At 42.5% G+C, this 18,441-nt stretch overlaps 1 protein-coding gene and 1 long non-coding RNA gene across 8 annotated transcripts in view; one reads left to right on the top strand and one right to left on the bottom strand.

Annotated features, from left to right (window-relative positions):
- Positions 1–18,441, top strand: part of LOC128814914 (protocadherin alpha-C2-like) — a 93,256-nt gene that overhangs the window by 66,760 nt on the left and 8,055 nt on the right. The gene's annotated exons all lie outside the window — the stretch shown is intronic.
- Positions 10,874–17,441, bottom strand: LOC128814930 (uncharacterized). Of its 3 annotated transcripts, XR_008439507.1 has the most exons (4): positions 17,326–17,441; positions 16,693–16,746; positions 13,679–13,817; positions 10,874–11,319 (listed from the first exon to the last, which is right to left on the bottom strand). It is a non-coding gene; the product is annotated as an uncharacterized LOC128814930 (long non-coding RNA). The 3 variants fall into 3 exon arrangements; XR_008439506.1 differs by lacking the exon at positions 13,679–13,817; XR_008439508.1 differs by lacking the exons at positions 13,679–13,817; positions 16,693–16,746.

Genomic DNA, 18,441 nt, shown 5'->3' with positions numbered 1-18,441 from the left:
CTGCCTGTAGACCTTACAACTTTGCTTTTAAGAACCAAAATCCCAACTGGAATTTTCTTTACCAAGGAACACTACGCATTAAACACATCTCAGGATTTGCAAAGCACATTCTCCTCCCTCCTGCTCTCTGCTTTTCACTACCTTGTGCTGCATTTGTGATTTATGCTCCCAGGAGCAAGAGTCTCTCATTTTAGTGGTAAATCAACTTGCCCACCCATAGTGGGGGTGAAGTGGTCATAATTAATAACTACAGCAGCTGAATTGTCCAGACTGCACCATTTCAGACGGCTGCTGTTCTCATCTCTGACAATATAAGCAGACAGACTCTCATGGTAACAGTGTCCCTGCCAAATGCCTGGAGTCAAATGTCTTCAGTCACATGTAGAGGATAAATTCTCTAAAACCCTGTGACTGCAGCATGCACAGGCTATCAGCAAGAGGAGTGGGCCAGCAGCACCCTGCTGATTCGGTTTCCAGGTGATTTGCTCTCTCTAGTTACCATGAATAATGTCATCTCTTCACGGGGAAAATCACCTGTTCTCAGTAGATTATTATCTTGCTGCAAATTTATGCTAAGTAGGTAGCAGAGTCTCCCACATGTGTAGTGCAAACCAAAGAATTAAAATAAATTAATAACATTAGTGTCAGATTATCTGCTTCATTTATTCCCAGCCTTCAGTTAGGAGAAATAAAGCACCGTGAGGAACATCACATTTTGGTTTTAATTGAACTGATTTTCTGTGGGGCAGGGAAGGTGACAGTTTCTCAAGGACCACACACGCTGGTGACTGCTCTGGGTCCCTGCCTTTTCCCCTCTGAAGAGAGCAGGTGCAGTTAGACAGTAAAACTGTTTTCAGCAGTGAAGTCTGGAGGCAGAACAAAGCACATTTCTGTTGGTCCATGCTGTAAATCAGTGCATCCGTCCTGGTGCACAGGCTTTCAAACTGCAGCTGAACCTATCCAGAAGTAAATGGAAAAGAGAACTGCTTTACTTCTGGGCTGGCAGGCAAAGTAATTTGGTGATCTTAATCCAGTTCCCCACTGGCAACTTGCTACATCGCAGAAAACACTCTCACAACTGAAACTAATTGGCAGCCCCAGCAGGGAGGCCAGTGGGTTGTGCAGACTAAATCCATGCAGGTCAACTTCTGATCTTCTCTGAGGCATCTTGGCCAGACAGCGTGATGGAAAGCTTGGAGCATTTCTGCCAGCTTGGGAGCTGTTCTCAGTGGAAAATATATTCCCAGCCATAAATACTGATGCTCCCAGTGTTTATTTATTGATGCATTTTTATGAATTTTGCAATTATATCCCAAATATCATTTAAAAAGCTTAGTGCTTATCAAGGTCTAGAATTAACCTCGTTATTCTTGCCTGGTTTTTCTCCCATTCAAAGATGGCAAGTTTTTGTAACAGACATTGCAGAAACTGCATCTGGGTCCTCCATAGCTATGATGTGAGGTCAGCTCTGGCTTTGATCTTCTTTGATGATAGCTTCATTTTAATCTGCAGATTCTCCTTTCCATTTGTTCATTTCCCCTGACCAATTTGATTAAACACTAGCTTAAGAGCTCTTCATCATTTTTTCATGTGGAATAAAAAATCATCAGAGGATGGAATGCAGGTAAAAGGTAGGTGTTACTGATCCACCAGTCAGCCTAAGATTGCACTTTACCTGTGCATTAAAGGAGAGAAGGAGGCAGTTAAAGATTCTGAAGTCTCTCTGTGAGGAGAGATGAAGAAACCCTGTAACCAGTGCTCAGTATAAAATCACTGCTGAATTGGCCTTCAGAGTTGCTAGGAAACCAAAATACAAATCCCTCGTCTGTAGTGCACAGATATCATGAGCATGACAGATTTTTGCTGCTCTTCCTCTTCTTTTTTTCCTTCCTCAGTGGAAGCTGCACAAATCAGTTTGGAGAAAACATTAGGAAGCTGATTTCTGTCCTGATGTCTGTAGTCCTACCTGCAAGTAATTTTAATTTTTTAGAAAGAGCTGTGTTTCAACTTTAGGAATAGTTTGCATGCATTTCAGGGAGACTGTGTGTACTAAATGAGTGGCTTTATGTAGTTCCCTATCAGCTTTTACCTGTCTAGGTCTCTTCTGGAAGTGTTCAAGGCCAGGTTGGATGGGGCTCAGAGCAGCCTGGTGGAGTGGAGATGTCCCTGCCCACAGCACGGGTTTGGAATGAGATGAGATTTAAGGTCCCTTCTAATCGAGGCTATTGTATGAAATCTTGGGATTTTTTGTTCTGCTTTTTCTGTTAATTCTTGCCATATATTCCAGTGCTCTATCAAATCTCCTCTGATATAGAATTAGCTGGTTCAGGGAACCACTCTGCCTGAAGAGGCTTGTGGAGGGAGGCTCGATTTTCAACTCAATTAGCTGCTGCTGAGAGCTTAGACTGGCACAAAAGGAGTTAGGGGTACCACAGACCAAGTGGGTGGGACTGCATGTTCAGAATAAAGGGCTGTTGTGATTGTAGAGAATCAGACTTGTGAAAACAAGGCAGAAAGAGGAAAGAACAACTGATCCTGTTGTAGAGTTGATCAGAACAGATGATGAAAAGCAAAGAAAGATAAAGACTTCCATTATCTGAGTAAGTAAAACACAAACAATGAAAGAGATACTATGCTAAGAATAATAAAGCATTTGATAAGGGGTTTGAGAAGTATAGTAACCCCCTGAAAATATTATTCTAAAATTTGTTGGGTTCAAAGTGTCTTTATGAAGTAGAATGTTGAATAGAAATGTGCTTGAAGAATATAGAACTGTAGCACTCAATACATTAAATTTAGAAATTACAGATGAAATGCAGATTAGTTACAGCTATGCTGTAATAAGTTAGACAAGTAAGAAACTAAAAATCAGGAAAAAAAAAAGAAGATGAGTTTTTGGTTGACCTTTAGTTTCCTGTGGTGTCAATGATACCATCCCAGTTGGTCACACAAACTTGTGAGCTCAGGCAAGTTCTGGTGGAGAGAAGTGATGTGTTACATTTAATTTGTCATTTCCTTGAGCAGGTAATTAAAGAGATCAGCTGAACTATGTTCACCGAGTTCCCTTTTCACTGTTATTCGAGTCGTTTTATCATCACTACTGGAAATGCTGTTTTGCAGCTGGAAGTGAAAATACCCAGAGCCATGATTATAGCCTTTGCCCTTTCCTGGGAAAGACCAGCAGTGATCTCTGGGTGTAGGAATGTGTTTCTTGTTGACGGAGTAAACAAATTATTCTTTTTTCTTTAAAAGGAAAAAAGCTTAGAAGTTTTTCTCTTTAATTTGGTTAAAAGACACTTTTTAAGACTTTAGGGACTTGACTTTAAACTTAAGGATAGTTGATTAGATAGAAGTTTAAAAGTCTCGTTTAAGTAATTTACTAGAAAAAGAAGAGAATAAAATAAGTAATTGTTTTGTGAAGTGTTTTAGTAAGAGCAAAAACTTCTTGTTTTAGCTTGGTTTTTTTCTGTAAAAAGCTTTTTTATTTTGCTTTTTATTAAAACTTTTTTAACACTGTCACAAGAGCCATTTTGCTTCTTTTATGCCACTTGAGGTAGTTGAGCTATTAAGAGTATAGTGCTTATCTCCAAAAGCTTATAAGACTTAGATTGAAGAGAAAAAGCATTATGTGGGTATGGAAAAAAAAAAATTACTCCAAGTCTGGATACATCAGCCATCCAGTCTTAAACAAACCAGGTACAAGAATCCACGTGGTAATGTGGAAATGTAGGCTGAAGATGACACCCATGGCATGATTTTGCAGAGCCAGAGAGCCTCAGTGGATCCTCACCACAAAGAGCTGCCAGGCATTCAGCTGCCATCTGGGCAGCCTGATCAATGACCAGTTCCACTGCAGATGGGTTGTGCTGCCAGCTGCAATAAAATCAGCAATGCTGATGAGCAGCAATACCAGATTGGAGAACCAGTGTTGGATTAATGTTTAATGGCTGCTGGGCAATTGCAGGCTGAGGGGAAGAAACCCAGCACCAGGAGACTCTGTTATCCTGAATTTATCCCAGTAGGCAGAGTCACTCTTGCATGTGGCTGCAGTGTTGCCTGAGCATATTCACAAGAGAGAAGGGAGAACTCATTTGTGTTCTTCTCCCCTTCCCACACCCTCTAAGAGTGTTTCTAAGAGCAAGCTGAAGTCAAAACAGAGCCCACTGTTCATGAAACTACTGAAATGCAATGGCCATCAGATGCAGAAACAGCACTGTAGAAAAAACAGAGTGAGAAGAAAGGGAAGTGTTATCTTCATTGCAATAGAAAGCAAATCCACAACTAAATAATTATTGTGAAATTTGTGGGTAAGCTGAGAATCATCACTGGCAGCCCACTGATAAAAATGTCAGCTATTTCCTCCATCTGAGGACGAAGTGACCTGCCCAAGGCAGGATTTCCTGGCTGTGGTGGCTGGACTCTGTTCTGCCAGACAGAACTGTCTGTCTGTCTTTGCCTCACCTTTTAGGAGGCATTTCTGGGAGTAAGTGCTTAAGGGCATTAGGGCTTGGGAAAAAATGTGATGATATATGCAGACAATAGAGGAACTAGACATCTAAATAGCACCAATGCCACCGAATTACCTTTTATTTGGAAAGATAGCAAGCCCAGAGAAAAATCCTCATCTCATACCCTAGAAGTGGGAGTAGGGGGTCTGTAGCCAGCTGGAGTCCTGGAAATGAGGGAAAATCTTCCATGAATGTTTATCCAGTGCTTTCCATGGAAAGTGAGGCTGCTCAGGCAAATGTTTGTTCTCTGCTTACATGGGCTGACCAGTCATGCTCTGACCTGCACCTGCTCCTGTTAAAAAGCTAAAATGCTGAGGTTGTGGTGAGGAGACTCTTAATTCAAGACCCTGATTATCTGTATCTTTAAAAATGTTATTTTTAGTTCAATCGCCCAACTTAGTTGATGTCTTTCCAAAATGATATGCAGTGCCTAGAAAGCCAAAGATTTTTTTTTTTTCCAAACATTTCTTCAGTCTTTGATACTACTATTTGGGATTTAGGTAATATGCTAATGGATTCTGGCTAAAGTGAGCAAGATTGCATTGGACTCTACTGTTGAGGTACAGCCTAGGACTTGGATTAAACAGCAATTAAATATTTGCTCTACCATTTTGAGTTCATGGCAATAACCTTTCCTTTGAGCTGTGCAGAGCATTATACTTGAGAAGATTCTTGAAAAGTTAATTATTACCAACCCCATGTGCAGAGCTCAGTAGTTAGACATCATCTAATTTTTTAAAAAATAAACTTATTTGTTTTTTTCTAAGTCATTAGAGTTGTGATTTTTTTCTTACTTTCCCCCCTTGCCCAGCTTTTTCTAAAGCCATAGAGATTATAGATTTAATTTTGTTTAATTTTGTGATTATGTAATGCTGAAATAGCTTTTGAGCCTTCATAAACTCCAGCAGCCAGCATGTAGCATGCACAAAATGAGAGAATGGGCATTTTGCACTGCAGAGTAATTCCTAGTAAAAAGTGGAGCTGTGTTAACTCTGTGGTATTAATTTTTGTGAACATTTTGTGACTTTTGGAAGCACAGCTACTCACATCCTGTGTTAGATTAATAGTTAAGGTCAGCTCAGATACTCTTGGAACTGCCAAATAATAGTTCTTGTGGAACAGAGCTTGCTTTCTGCTCTGCCATATGCTGAGTTTTTGGCTTTCTGGTCTGTATGCAAAGTCCTGCTTTCCCTGGGGAACTGAGGAGACAGGAGATGATTTTGGTTTGAATGGCCTTTATTTGATCTGCAAAGTGGCAGCTGTTGCAGGCTTTTATTTCCATACAGAAGATTTGATCTGAGACAGTGCAATTCTCATGGCAAATATGACAAATACACAACATGAATTAAGGTAAGTGGGATATTTGGGTGTCGAGGTCAATTTAGTATTTGTGGAAGGGAACAAATTGTTGCACCTTGTAGAGAAATCTCCTGTTTGCTGCACAGAAGAGGTGCTGGGCAGAAATTCTACCTGCTTTGCAGACCTGCATCATCTGTGACCTGGAAGAATCCAGGCTAGCAGCCACTGGCTAATTCTTATTTAGGTGTTAAAAAGTCTTTTTTTCTCTGCTGAGGTTGGCACCACCACTTGACAGAGACTCATCACTTCATAACACGTGTGCTGGGAGAAATCAGGTGCAGCAGATTTTGGAATCTGGGAGTGAAAGCTTCCAAATCATGCTAATAAAGTTTTTGAAACACAGACAGAGTCACACATCTGGGTTTTCAGAATAACTCCAGCACACCTTTATGCTGAGACAACAATTTGAATGTACAAACAGAGTTTCCAGATGAGAATGTCACTGCCTAATCGGGAGAAACATATTCAGGTCAAGTGCCAGATAGAGTTATGCAGGGTAACAGTGTTGGTCCTCACAGCCTTTAGGGAAGCTGCATAATCCTGAAATACTGAAAAAGAATCCAGAATCTGGTGCACAGCTTTGGAGGAAGCCATCAGAAGATATTTTTCTGTCTTGCAGACCATGATTATTGATTATGCAGTTCTGTGATTCTCAGACACGAGCTCTTCATTGACTGGAATGAGATTTATGAGGGCAGTTGCTTTCTCTGCAGCATGTTCTGTTTGTCACAGATGCCTGGGTAAGGGAAAGCACCTGTTATAAAATGCATGATGGTGTAGAGAACAGGATGGATAAACAGACCATGAAATTGCATTGGGTCAGTCCTATGCTGCCAATCCAAACATTCCAAACTTAAGCCTCAAGTGACTTTGTTTGCTTTCTGGTGTGTTAACAGCCAAAATTCACATTTTAAGGTTTGGAGTTTCTTTATTCCCATGTGACACCTGAGATTCTCACAAAACTACTATTTAAATAAAGATACCTGTCAAGGTTCTATGGGTATGACATAAATCTACATGGCAAAGACTGGAGACACTAAAACCTCACGTGGAATTCTCTACCCCACATGGGGAGAAAAACCTACATGAGAAAAATCCAGGCTGTAATTTATGCTCTTTCATTATTTAATTGTGTTTAAAATACAACAGCCACGAGGGAAATAAGCTTGATTCCTTGCTCTGTGTGTTAGACTATGGTAGTGCCACCTGCTCAGCATTTTTCTATCCTAATGCAGCTTTTCTTAGTGAGCCCAAAGCAGAAATACCTGGAGGAGCAGCAGAAAACCTGCAGAGCTTTGTGACAGAGTGAGGATTAGGAGGCAGGAAATGGGTGATTCACTCTGGCTTCTGAAGACAAGCTTGAATCAAAGCTGCAGGCAGGAGTGGGAAGGATATTTGGGAGGAGCAGGAACTGATTCCCGAGTTATTTATAGAGGGGGAAGAGTGGGCTTTGCCTTAAGAAAGCTCTGCAGGTTTGGGTGCAGTTGCAGACATATTTGTACAAAGAGGAGACTTTGGCTGGAAGGAGAAACAGAAGATTCCTGCTGTGTCCATGGATTAATGAGTTTATCTGAGCTTCCTCAGTAAGGGTGAAGCCACCCCACTTACACCACTTGGTATATTTTGGTGAAAGTCTGAGGCCCTGAAGAGAGCAGCTGAGCAATTAACACGATATTTTCAGTAGCTGCAAACAGTTGTTTTGTTGTCATATTGTTGGCTTTCTCACTTCTTTTTTTTAAGTTGTTTTTGTATCTCTAAAAAACATGTGCCAAGGGAAAGCCTTGCAAAAAAAAAAAAAAAAAAAGAGTAAAGCCATCATAATTAATTTTTGCTAATTGATTCTCTCAGACACTAAAAGCTGTATGGCTCATATCAGTAGAAGCATAGAAACACAAAACCATAGAATGGTTTTGGTTGGAAGGGACCTTAAAGATCATTTTGTTTCACCCCCCTGCCATGGGCAGGGACAACTTCCACTGCCCCAGGGTGCTCTGAGCCCTGTCCAGCCTGGCCTTGGGCACTGCCAGGGATCCAGGGGCAGCCACAGCTTCCCTTGGGACCCTGTGCCAGGGCCTGCCCACCCTCCCAGGGAAGAATTTCTCCTGTAACCTAAGTTTCCCCTATTTCAGTTTGAATCCATTCCCCCCTTGTCCTATCACTGCAGTTCCTGATGAAGAATCTCTCTCTGGTATTTGCTCTTGAGCCTAAATATTTGTCCTCTCTCCAGGTATTGTCCCTGCCTGAAGACTGACACTTGAAGCTTTAAGCAAGTGGCAGATCTGCTCAAGCACAGAGATAAAAATCTCTTTGCCTGTTCACTGAGTTGTTTCACTAGAGATGCAAATTGGATGATTGCTGAGGCAAAAATGGTCCATAGCTGCTTGTGGAAGATCTGCAGGCATGATTATCTTGTTTTTGCAAGAAGAGGTATTAAATATTCGTGCTAGTTTCAGGAAATATGCACACATGTTTTTGAATATCAAATTGTTTGCCTCCCTGGTGAGTAGAATGAACTAGATCAGCCAGAGCATTTCAAAGCATCCTTGTGCTGTCTTTCCTCCTCGGTGCAGAGAATATCTGCTTTGACTGCACTTCCTCGAGCCTCAGAGCTGCTGCAGAAATTCCAGCCACTGAGCAGCTGTGTGTATGCTTGAATGAAGTGTGTGCTGCTCCATGTGCCAGCAGGAAGAGATAAAAATAGAGATTTTTTTCTCCTTGTTGTCATGGCCTGTGTTTCCGCTGGCCACCCCAAGCTATTTCTTCTTCAAGTCTGGTGTCAAGGGAATACATTGAAGTGATGTTTGGTGCTGCAGTTGTGGATCATAGAGAGCAGCTGAAGCAATTGAAGGTTGCAGCCATTCACACCTAGAGCTTAGTGGGGCAAGGCACATCAGGATTAATGAATGGCAGCTCTTGCTGCTGAACACACAACTGGCACTGGCTGCAGGAGTTGCCTGGTTTGGTTTTTTTCCCCCTTTCCAGTAAGGGAGTATATTGAAAGTGCTGAAAAAAAAATCTCCTTTCATGGAACTGTCAGGTTGCACAGTCTGAGGATGAAGCATTTTTCACTTTGTGCTCCCCTTCTGACACGTGCTGGTCTCACAGGCAGTTACCAACTCATACACCAAAGACCTGGCTCCACAGTCCAGGAAAGGCAAGGAGCCACTGGAGAGGGTCCAGTGGAGGCCACAGAGATGATGAGTGGTCTGCAGCATCACTTTTATAAGGGGAGACCACAGAAGCTGGGCCTGTTTAGTGTGGAGAAGAGAAGACTGAGAGGGGATCTCATTCATGCACATCAATATCTCCAAGGGGTGTCAGAGGATGGTGCCAGACTCTTTTCAGAGCTGCCCAGTGACAGGACAAGGAGCAATGGCCATAAACTAAAACACAAGAAGTTCCAGCTCAGCATGAGGAAGAACTTCATCACACTGAGGTGGCAGAACAGTGGAACAGGCTGCTCGTGGAGGTCAGGGAATCTCCCTCTCTGGAGACGTTCCAACCCCACCTGGACACGTTCCTGTGTCACCTGCTCCAGGTGCCCCTGCCTTGGCAGGGGGGTTGGACTGGATGGTCTCCAGAGCTCCCTTTCACTCCTCAAAATTCTGTGACAGCACCTACTCAGCTACTTCCAGATACAGAATTGATAATTTAAGAAGCTTTTTTCTCCATGACTTGACCTGGTAGTGGTGGGACTGAAAAAGATTCTGGGAAAGTGGACTCTGATGTGTAAAATTTAGAAGGCAGTCACCACCTCAAGAATTGCAGAAACTCAAAACAAATGACCCAGTTTTATATTAACGTGGACATGTATAATACACACAGTTACAGCGGGAAAATGAAAGTGTAAAGTTTAATATGGTGTTAAAATAGTTTTATAATATTCTACATGTGGATTCCACCAGATGGCAAATTAAAATTCCCTTTGAAGTGAAGGATTCAAGAAGCAATAACATCACCTTTTAGCCTTTATGAACATTAAGATCTTTTAAATGTTTCTATTCTTTGACAGCTTGTCCTAGTTACCTGAGCATATGACACATTTCCTGGAAGGAGAATTACTATGCTATCAATCCAGATACAGTCTGTCCTTGATGTTTTTCCCTGCCTATTCATTTAAAGGGATCACAAGTAAAAAAAAATTCTCCAATTTAACTAGGGTAGGATTTTTTCCAGAGTCAGCCTCCATTAAGCAATAATGTGGAAACAAAGTTAATTTCCCCTTCTTTGCTCTCAAATACCCATTTTACATCCATTACCATTTATGTGTAATAATTAATTTCCCAGATTTGATCTTCCTGTTTGTTTCAAGCCAGTTCTTCAATTTTTACTATTTCCTTCAGAAAAGTGAAGGGCAGGAATATTAAATAAATAAATTTTGGATGTTTTACTACAACAATTTGAGCTTTTCTTGAAAGAGAGTTCATTCACAGATGAGCAGTTCCTGAGTATAATGTAAAGCATAATTTTATGTGGAAGGACAAGTCTGAGCCATTTCCCCAGCTGTTCCAATGAGGGAACAATTCTTGGCTTAAACATGACTGGGGCTATAAAACTAAAATCAAAATATTGAGATACAAAGGATATAATTTACTAACTCATACACTGGGATTATGAGTGGTCTATTCTCAAGTGGTTAAAGTGATCAAGTGAGATAGCTCTACCCACTTTTTGTGTGTTAGACTTTCAAAGAGCCTCCCAGAATTAATGCTCACCATCTGATGAATATTTAAGGAAGTGTAGTCTGAGAGAAGTCACAAAGGCAGCTGCAACTCTTAAAGTGCCTTTTGCAATGTGCTGCCATCCATTTCGAGCAGCTGCCAAATGTGATCTTAGCTTTACTGAGGTAAACATACCTTAATATTCCCTAGCTGTGTATTATCCCCCCTCCAAGTTATCTTCTTGTAAAGTTTGTTTCAGCATTATGTGGCCTTCACAGCACGTCACCTAGCAGTTTGTGATTTCAGTTTGTGTGACTGAGCAGAATAAAGCACTGACCAAGTTAGGAGGTTCATGAACACATTTAAATGGGATTTTAACAACCATCCAGAGCTGGGGTTTGATATTTGATAGATCTGCATGCAGAATTATGCCTATAAAAATCCTTTGAAAACCTAATTCATCATTTGGCTCTGTTTTGAGAGGACACCTTTAGCTGCAGCAGAAGGCACACAGAAGGTTTGGCTCCATCACCCAGTAGGTCCAGACTTCCAGAGCAGTCAGGCACGTTCATCTCATCAGCACCAAAAAATCTGCTTTAAAGAGTTAGAGGCCCAGATGACTCTCAGTGATCATAACACCTGGATTTACCTACTAGCTGAGAAAAAAATCCTCCAAATGTGGGCCTTGCAAGCCCTTGAAAGAGCAAAACTATTTCTGCAGTAGGAGAAGGGATGTGGGGAGCCTTTGCAAGGTCACCTCCATTTTCTTCTCAAAGAATGTTTAAAGGAGTCTGGAAAAGAGAGAAATTATGTAGCATGCTTATCCAGAGGGCTTATCATATTGTATTAGCACTTACTCATCACGTTTAATTAAGATTCCTTTTTAACTGATGTGGAATATTATTAGCTCCATTCATCCCATATCAGTAAAAAGGAATAATAATGGGATGTGATCCTAACAGGAGATGATAGGAAGCTGCTAATGTGACATATATCTTGTGGAAGGGAAAGAGTGCTGTGACTGCCAGAGTCTGTTTTGAGGCCTTTGATGTCTCGAGTTTTACAGTCCCATTTTGTGGTGGGTATTACAGTGACAGATGTCTTTTAGGGCAGGTTGCTGGCTAACAGCCACGTTGGAGAGATTCAAAATAGACATTGGTTAGTATTTGCTTAATTGGCTTTCAGAGGAGAAGTTTGCAGAGGTTTAGTGATAAACTAAGCAAAGTAGGTCAGCTAAAGGATTTGTAGGTCTAAATTAATTTTATGTACCTGTGTAGTGTAGTTTACTTTTAATATTATGAAATCAGTTGGGGATAACAAAATCAAACTAAATTAAACATTAATAGTACCCTTTCTTCCCCTTCATAGAGAAAAGACCAGTTTCAGGTTTCATCTATAAAATACTGGTAAAATTATCCCTTTATGTGAGATCAGAGCCAGAGGGAGCCAGGGAACAGTGTCAGCTCTGAGGTTCAGAGCCATTTCCAGCCTCTGAGAGACAAGGAACTGCATTTCCCACTGTCTGAAGCTTTGTGTGTTTGGGGTTTTTTAAAGAATATCCAAACAGAAAGCTTTACCCTGTAATCATCTGGCCTGCCATGGTTTGGGCCACTGGGGTGAGAGCCCAGGAGGAATGGTTGAGGTCCATAAGCTAAACACAGATGATGAAGAAAGTAAGAAAAAAATTATCTCTAAGACCATTTCTCATGTGTCCCTGCTCCATTACTATCCTGTCCTCTCTAAATGGTGAAGCTCACACTTCCATTCATGTTTAAAATAGATGCCTCTAAGAGCACTGACAAAAATGTGTCCCTTTTTCTTTCACTACCACTTCAAGCACCCAATTAGCTGGTTAAAATTAGATTCTGCCTTGAAAGGCTAAAATTGATGCTTCAAGTTTCCATAGTTACTGTCTTTCTATTAACTGTGCTCAGTTAGAGGGGATTCTCTCTTGCCTGTCCCACTTGGTTTTGGGAGCTGTGCTGGACTCTGCTGTTTGTGCACCTGCAGTAATTTGGGCTGTGCTCAGGTAAGGGTACCTGTGGAAGGGTTTCAGAGCTGTAAAGGTTGGTAATTGATAAAGTTTTCTTGAGGGGAAGCAGGAGGGAGGGACAGAATTAAAGTCACTTCTCTTAGCAGTGTTCACTCTCCAAGATGGACACAAACAAAACCAATCTAAGCCTGTCCAGGAAAACACAGAATCACAAAATCATGGAATGGCCTAGTTGGAAAGGACCTTAAAGATCTTGTTTCCAATCCCCTGCCCTGGGCAGGGCCACCTTCCACTATCCCAGGCTGTTCAGGGCTCCATCCAGCCTGGCCTTGGGCACTGCCAGGGATCCAGGGGCAGCCACAGCTGCTCTGGGCACCCTGTGCCAGGGCCTGCCGACCCTCACAGTAAAGGATTTTTATCTAATATCTAATCTAAACCTGTTCTCTGTCAGTTTGAAGCCATTCCCCTTGTCCTGCCACTCGATGTGGTTGTAAATAGAAATCCAGTACTAGAACATTTAATCCTGTCTTCCCTTTAGGAAAATTTTCCTTCTTTGGGGATCAGTCACAGCCAGGCTTTGGGACAGGCACTGAGGCAGAAGGTGGCTGTGGACAGGAGCCCAGGTGGATCCTGTATCACCCCATGGAGGCAGAGTGGCCTCCAGTGGCAGGAGATGCCTGGAAAGGATGCACATCTGTGCTTTGGCTTCAGTTCAACAGCTCGGAGAGCGAGGGGAGGAGGGGGCTGGCTGCCTGCAGGGCACTGGTACAGCCTCCAGCAGCAGCCAGGAAATGCTTCCTCCTTTTCACCTTCACAGCAGGATTTATGATGCTCGGTGAGCCTGTTGTCTCTCACATAAAAGGGCTTATATGTTAGAATTTTTTTTTAAATTTAAATTTGACAGAAGACAGTAACCAGAATTGGCTTTCTATAATGTAGATTAAGCAGTGCACATGTTCTGTCCTGCCGACATTCAGGGCTTTGTCTTCTGCAGTGACTTTTGCTCTCTTTACAATATTTCATGTCCTTATATAACAGAGGCAAACCCCACCCACAGCAGCAGCCTCCTGAAAATGGTTAGAGTGCCATCCCCACTCCTGGTCACATACAAAATATGTGAGCCACAAAGCTCAAATATTTTTAAAGATCTGACTCACAGTCCACTTTTTTGGGATGTGTTGCCAAGCATTCCTAAAATCAGCCTTCAGCAGAGGTCTGGGTAGCTGCTTGCTGCTCTGGTCTTTCAGTTTAGGGCATTTAAGGACATTTAATTAGGACATTCAGGCTACGTAGCACCTGGTTTGACATGAAAGCAAAGAAAAGCCTTTCCTTTGTGGTATCGAGACCAACCCACCACAGATCTTCAGGGGCACATTGTCCTCAGCCACTGCCCACACCCTTCCCAGGTACTGAAGGGCAGAGCCGTCCCCTCAGCTCCAGTTTCAATTTTCCTGCACTATTCCCTGCTCTTTACCTCACTGTTTGCATTAAAACAAGCCGGGATGGCTGGTGCTGTAACTGCCCACACTGTACTAAAAACACATTTATAAGATTAGAATAATTTAGGGGGTTTTTTTTGTTTGGTTTGGGTTTGGATTTTTTTTTTTTGGGGGGGGGTCTGTTTTCAGCTGTGAACTCTTAAAAACAGATCCTGTGAGCCTGCAGACATAGGGAAATAACCCCCAAAATATTTTTTCTTATATTGCAAGAGTAATGTCTCTCTAATCACCTCTTTGTGCGACACAGACATTCAATGCTGCATCCCCCAGGTCCAACATTTGATTAGAGCTCAAGAGATGATAAGGAGCATCCTGGATGTGTGCACATGCAGTGCCAGGGATGCAGCAGATTAACCCTCAGTTTGAGGAGGAAAGGGGTAAAATTCTACCTGTGGGAGCAGGACTGGGCTCAAGTACAGAAGTAGAAGGATATTACTTGAAAAAGTCGATATTTTTATGGGAAGAAAAGCATCCTTTAGCCAAAGAAGAGTGAGAGGAGCTGCAGATCCTGTGCTCTGCTTCTTCAGCAGCTGCAGGAAGCAATTTACCCTGAGCTGTGCTCTGGCCACAGCAGGCTGTGGTAGCCAGCAAATCAAATTATGCTTTCAATATCTCAGAATGTGCTGGCAGAGCTATTCCATAGCTGAGACAATTCCCTTAATACATAGCCATGTAAGATTGGTTTTTATAATGAGGTAAATAATCTCAATTTAAATTAATTGTGTCAGCATGGACAGTAACCTGAGAGTGAGCTGGAAGTGACCTCCGTGCCCACTCTTGGTGCCTGGATGTTGGAGCAGCGGGGGGTTGCAAATCTCCCACAGTGGGTGCCATAATTACCCTGTTTAATGATGCTGACTTTGAACCCGAGTGCTGGATTAAAGCTACAGGCTCCTGGTGGGGAGAAGTTTCCATTTTGTTCCTTCCTCTGGATTCATTAATGCACAACAGGTCAAAGAGATGAGAGGGCAGACAGTGAGAATTATTTGGGGTTTTTTGTTTAATACTCCAATTTACAAAGTCATTTGTGATGTTTGGGATTGTTTGGCAGAGTGTTAGTTAAACTGGTTCAGTTTTGTTCTGATTGAATAGGTTTTCTGTCTTTCAGTTCTATTTCTGTCATTTTATCATGCTGATGATGGGGTTTTATTCACTTTCTTTTTTTGTGGGTTTGAGTTTTTGGTTTGTTTTGTTTTTCAGAAAAAAAGAGAAAGATTAAATGGACTTTTTAATCCCAAAAAGGCTTAGGGATGATCAGAGAAGCCAGAATGTCCGCAGAGATCCTCCAAATGACACAGAGAGGGTTTTTCAGTGCTGTTTGCATTGGATGTGCTGTTTCAGACTCTTTATCATGGTGAATATTCATTAAGCCTGCCAGAGGCAGAAGCTGCAGTCAGTACAGCATCAGCAGAGGAGGCAGGGAAGAGAGAAATCAGGTTAATGACTAGCTTTCCCTGCAGTTTGCTTCCTGCTTATTGCCTGATCTCAGTTTTAAACAAATTCATTTAATTAATGTGTTTTGCTACTTTGACCTGTGGACAGAAGGGGTTTGATTAATGATGGGGTATTCCGAGTCTTACAGTGGCTTCAGCCCCCATGTTCTGCTGTCTTGAAAAAGAACATTGGAAAATATTTCCTTTAAATTTAATATTAACAGAACCTTTGATTGAAAGCTTTTCTATTTTATGATTCTGTGAGCTACCAAATTTTTAAAGACAGGGACAAAGTGGGGAGGGGTGGAACAGAGTGAAAACAAGCTGCTGTCTTGGCTGAGCATGTCACACAGTCAAAGATGTCTCTGCAGGGAGACAGAGCTGCACAGAAATGCTTTCCTCTTCTCCCCCTTGAGCAGGGGCACATCTGTTCTAACATGAGTTAGCCCTCTTCTGACAAAGGTTCTTTAAGAAAGCAGCAGAGGCATAGGAGGTGGAGAGGATGTTCATGACACTCAGGATACATGGGCAGCTCACATTATGGGAAGTGAGCACCACCTGTTCTCAGTAAACACCAGATTGGAGCTGTGGGGCTATGCAGGGTCAGGGAAAAACCATGTGGCCTCCCCAAAAGCGAGAAAAACGTCAGTGAGATAGAAACTGCAGGCCTGATGGGATAGCCCAGACCTGATGGAATAGTGATTCCTGGGCTGAGTGATGATATGTCCCATGAGCAGACATTTTGCCCCAAATGTATGAGACATCTCAGTTTCAGACTGTTTGTACCCATCGCTCAGCATTAGCTTTCAGCTTGGATGGTTTTACAGGCTGGTGAAAGCCAGCCCTTCAACTGAGTGAATTTGCAAATTCCACATCTGAAAAGACAGCACCTTAAATCTCAGTGACAGACCTGTACTTCAGAGTTCTGCACCAGAGGTTCTGAGCTCTACTGGTGGCATTGCTGTCATAACTAAAATGTGGCCTTTGAAGTGGGGGGAAATGGGGCAACCTTAAGAACATGGCTGTGCTCTCTCAGGCATTTTTGGACAGAAGATGCCACTGCCTACCTAAGTGAAAATCCCATGAAAGGATTAGGGCTGAGGAAGTTGCAAACAGTTCACAGAATTTTTTTTTTGTGGCTGCCACCATTAAAGAGATTAGTTCCAAACTTCTTCTTTTTTCCAAAATGCTCGGGCATGGTCATTAGTACAACACCCGCTGAGCCATGGTGCTGCTTACCTGGCTCCTGAGGGTAGAATTCAGCTCCTTTTTCACTAGCTACCCAAAAGTTAGCTGTCTCCAGCAGAGAGAGGAGAGGAACAAAGAAAATTTGGATTTTTTTCAACAGAATCATTTAGGTTGGAAAACACCTCCAAGATCATCACGTCCAACCTTTGACTGATCACCACCGTGTCAACCAGACCAGAGCACTGAGTGCCATGTCCAGTCATTTCTTGAACACCACCAGGACTGGTGACTCCACCACCTCTCTGAGCAGCTCCTCCCAATGCTTGACAACCCTTTCTGTGAAGAAATTCTTGCTAATGTCCATCCTGAATCTCTCCTGATGCAGCTTGAGGCCATGTCCTCTTGTCCTGCCACTGGTTGCCAGAGTGAAGAGGCTGATCCCCACCTGGCTACAACCTGTCAGGGAGTTGTAGAAAGCAAGAAAGGCTCCAAAGAGAGTGATAAGGTCTCCAATTCAATACCTCTTAAAACAAGCATTTAAACCAGGTGGTTTGAACTTCTGTGCCTGTTTATAGACTACAGCATGAATTCAATTAGACATGGTAGATTGGATGCCTACATTTCTGGTGTCTGAATTTAGGAAAGGGGTGTCTAACTCTCTAAGAAAAAAATGTAGGTACCTACAGTTACTACAGGTTAAATTTTAGGGACCTGGTTCCTTGTCATTGTCCAGGCCTCCTGCACAGAGCATGGGTACCTCTGAAAAACCTGTGTGCTGAGAGCAGGACTGCCTGGAGACGGCAAGTGAGGATCAGTGAGGGGGACAGCTCACCTGCAGCCTGCTCCCTTTCTGGAATCTTGGAGACTGTGACATCAGCATGGAATCCTCAAATGGTTTGGATTGGAAGGGGCATTAAAGCTCATCCAGTGCCACCCCCTCCCATGGGCAGGGACACTGTCCCAGGCTGCTCCAAGCCCTGTCCAGCCTGACCTTGGACACTGCCAGGGATCCAGGGGCAGCCACAGCTTCTCTGGGCAGACATGGCCCTCTATATCTGACACTGTGTAGGAAATCAGGTGTTTCAGAGCAATTAGAGCTTGTTGAACCAGTGCCTGTTGACCGGGGTTTTTATGTTTTTCAAGTCCTGTGAGAGGTAGAGGGCTACAATACATGACCATTAAATGCCTCTGGAAGAGAAAAAGCATTAGCTCTGCACCATACCCAATTCCCTCCAGCTTTCACATAGGTGAGTTGAGGATATGGAGGTTTTTTTCCTGTGTAAGTCTGCCTGTGCACTTCAGACAGCAGTCACGGGATGGAAAAAGAAGTATTTTGAAAGACAGCCTAGCAGTCCTTTCATGCCAGCTAAATATGTGACCTACTCATCTGCAGAGTCTCTGCTGCTCTGGGTTCCATTTAAAGTCTTCTGAGGCATTTGTATTTCGGTGAGAGTAGGAAAGGGATGGGGTGAAAAGTTCATCTCCCGTTTTAGCTTGCAGACACACAGGCAAAGAAGCGTCAGGAACTGCAGGTGCAGTCTAGATTTTGGGTTCTGCTGCATGCAAGCATTTAAAAATTTAATTATTTGGTCATTGAACATGAAGTCTAAAGTATTCCTTGAGAACAAAAGAAAAGGTCCAAAGTAATCCCAAAAATTACCCCAGGAAATGACCAGACTCTGGGCTTTTATGTATGAACTCTGGCAACCCCCCTCTTTAGCTGTAGGAAGAAAAAAAGTGTAATGTTTTAAATTAAGTGTTATAAATATAACCAGGGGGTTTGTTTTATTAAGATTTTCT

Source organism: Vidua macroura, chromosome 15 (genome assembly GCF_024509145.1).
Source record: "Vidua macroura isolate BioBank_ID:100142 chromosome 15, ASM2450914v1, whole genome shotgun sequence".
Lineage (NCBI taxonomy): Eukaryota > Metazoa > Chordata > Aves > Passeriformes > Viduidae > Vidua > Vidua macroura.
The sequence above is the reverse complement of the archived record's forward strand: the minus strand, read 5'-3'. Positions and strand labels throughout refer to the sequence as shown.